This window comes from Phoenix dactylifera, chromosome 1, assembly GCF_051530095.1.
Source record: "Phoenix dactylifera cultivar Ajwa chromosome 1, Ajwa_hap1_PhDact_Kaust_v1.1, whole genome shotgun sequence".
Lineage (NCBI taxonomy): Eukaryota > Viridiplantae > Streptophyta > Magnoliopsida > Arecales > Arecaceae > Phoenix > Phoenix dactylifera.
Genome location: NC_143190.1, coordinates 48,143,609 through 48,146,990, shown reverse-complemented (window position 1 = coordinate 48,146,990; position 3,382 = coordinate 48,143,609).

Genomic DNA, 3,382 nt, shown 5'->3' with positions numbered 1-3,382 from the left:
CATGGTTGACTTCCCTATCTCAGGTGAAGAAACGCCACTTGTCGGGATCATGTTCGGTCCCCATAAGCTTCTTCTACGAGTGGAAGAGGCCATACAATTAGTAAGTATTGTATCTGATCCTTCTCCATTCTGCATCATTGGCACGATAGGTTGTGGCTGATCCACCAATGGGACTCTTCCAGGCAGTGGCCTTGAACCCTTGACAATAAGAACAGGCAATCCCAGCTCTAAACTATTGCCTTGAACCCTTGACAATAAGAACAGGCAATCCCAGCTCTAAACTATTGACATACATGAACTGCCCAAGCTGCATCTTGTTGCTGAGGACAAGGTCATTTTGTTCAAATGTTAGGCTAGCATAGATAAAACAGGAAAAATCAGATCCTTTTCATCAAGGTCTATTGGCGCGATGTCGGTCACTTGCAAGAGTGCACTCCGATGCTCCCTGATCGGTTTGGTGGCACCCGCGTTCATGCCATCAAGGAGCTTCAGTAGAGTTCTTGGAGCCATTGTCGACATCTTATCTTTAAAGCGGGGGAAAAGTAACGAAGCAAAATGCCAATGTACAAATTGTAAGAATTGGCCGCATTATATATGTATCGATATATATATTGACCGTAAGGGAGGCGAATAGCCACCCAAGACTTCATTGAAAAGAATAGATATTTACAGCGTAGGAGTATTACAAGATGAGTGTCAAAATAAGTAGAATATTAGCAGAGTGTGATAGAAGGTCATGTAACAAAACTTCTAACCAAAAAAGGTGGCCTCATTATATATCAAAATCCGTAATAACCATCAGCATACAATAGCAAATACTCACAATTTAGCTGCAACAGTTAAAATCTTCTCTATATTCCTATAAATTCTTCATTAAACATAAGTCATCATGAAATACCACTGTAAAAAAGCAAATGGTTCTATAAATTCTTTGTGAGAGAGAGTATTCAGAAAACTACATGCAGTGTAGAGTAATGAAAACTATGAAGAAATCCAACTCCAAGTCTGTAGAATAGGAAACAATTGGTTGTACTTATCGTAAATTAAGACCTATCAAGAACTTTAATCAAACAGGTGATGGTAATACTGCTTTAACCCAAAAAAAATACAATTCTTTAAACACCTATCAAGAATTAACCTGAAATTACCTTCGGGTTACCACAACCAACAAGAAAACAGAATTCAGTAGAATCATCGAAAAAATGATGGCCGCTCTTGTTTTCATTCATGTAAGAAAAAAGTCCACATGATTATAAAACCGAGTGATTAAATTATAGAAAACGGAAACCATAAAACTCTCATCTTTACCTGAAAAACAGAAAGATTCTCCTATACTTGATCCAAGAATAGGTAAACTGAAGTCGGAAAATTCACAAACGAGGCCTTGTGATGCTTCCCCTTATCTATTCCAAGATGAACCAGAGATCAAGAAGAAGGCCAAAAAAAGAACATAATTAAACATGACCCAGAATAGTGTCATATAAGGCCTCAGAAGATTTGAATTTGTCGAAAACTTGGGCATGAGAAAAGATTAACAAGAGCACGAGGTGGGGAAGGGAATGACGAAAGAGAGAACCAGTGGAGTTTTTCCGAGGGACTCTGAGCCAGTCGGAACCGTCGTGTTTTCTTGGTTCCTCTCTGTGATACTCGGAATGGAAGAGGAAATGACCAAAAGACCCTAATGCCTTTCGAGTTCTAGTAATGAGGTAGAGGGGTATTTGTGTCCAAGGGGAAGGATTCTTTATTTCTTTTTTATGTTAATAAAGTTTGTTAGCATAAGATAATGCAGTAAAATAATTAATGTCACACTTCATTGTGAGGGCCAAGAATCAGAGAATTCAGCAGACTAGGGCAATGTTCTATCTTGATTTGATGGTTAGGACATTATTAGATGGGTGACCAGTTCATCAATCTCAGTAACAAGGGAACCTTTATTCTATTTTTCAATATTGTGTGGATTAACTTTTTATTCTTTTCAAGGAAATGATTAAGATCATGAATAATGTGGTTTAGTATCATGTAAAGGATGCTTGGTTTGTAATTAAACTTTATTGTGGCCCTCTACAAGAATGATGGCTATTAGTGTAAAATGCAAGGAAGCACTCATTCCCCAGTTTTCTATGCTGCTGAAAGACAAAGGGATGTCATCAGAATATTAAGGGCTTATTGCGATTGAATTCATGCTAAAAATATGTTAGGTCTTCTTTCTCCCTCTTTATTGCAGGCTTGGGATGTATGAAGCCTTGAGGTCAAAATAGCTAGTTTTAGGGTGGTTCATGAGACTTGGTATCCACACCATAACAGTGAACATTTGTGTCCTAATAAATACCTCTTAAGTTTAAAGTACTATCCACGTTAGCCCATTTTAGACTTATCAATTTTCTTCCTCACCAATTCATCTAAATTAAAGTACTCATATGGTGGCCCACTTTTGGTGTTTATCTCATGAACAGATGTCCAGAAACACTCTGGTTTGTTATTGAGAAAATCAGCAAACCATATTCCAAGCGCACAATTCATGTGTCATCCAATCAGTATGGCTTCTTGTTTAGGGTTTGGGTTGTATCTTTCGTACAAAAGAATAATCCATCTTCTTTCGCAACATCAACCATTGAATCATGCAATGATTATCTTAAGATCTATGTGAGCAGATGGAAGAGAATATTTGAGTGTTTTGATATTTGTGCGAGGTGTGATCCAATGGTTGACATTGTCAAAAAAAGATCAATCATCCTTTCGTGCAAAAGATATAATCCAAGCCCTTTTGCTTATGCTTATAGACAAGGGGCATCACTTGTTTCAGAGTAGCTGTAGAGAATCAGGGAGGGATGTGGAGTTGGCCATCTTTATTCTTATATCACTACCTCTTTATTATCGGCATTTTACCTGTTGTTTATAGCTAGTTTGGTATGTATCCTTTTTCATATTAAATTGGCAGTCTTTTCAAGTCCATATATAGCAATTACTTTTTCTTTCCACACGAAAGACAACTTTACGTGCGGGGTCGGGGTCGAGGTCGTATCTTTCACATGGAAGGAAGATTCATCTTCTTTCGTGTGAATCTACCATTAAATCAACCACTCATCACACTAAGATCTGTGCAGGTAGATAATGAAAGAGTTGGAAGCATTTTTGAGCTTCGTGCAGTCGGTGATCCAACAGTAAATTTATGCGAAAGAAGATGATCCCTCTTTCATACGAAAAATACGACCCGCACCTAGACTGGGATTTTGCTGAACTGCTCAAGGTGGCAGGGAACTGGCTATTAATCCAAGCACACCTGCATCTATTCTTCTTAATTTTGACTTGTCCATTTTTTTCCTGTTTTTAGAAGAAAAAACCATTCTCGAACTTTAAGGATTCCAGCTTTTAATAACCCCTT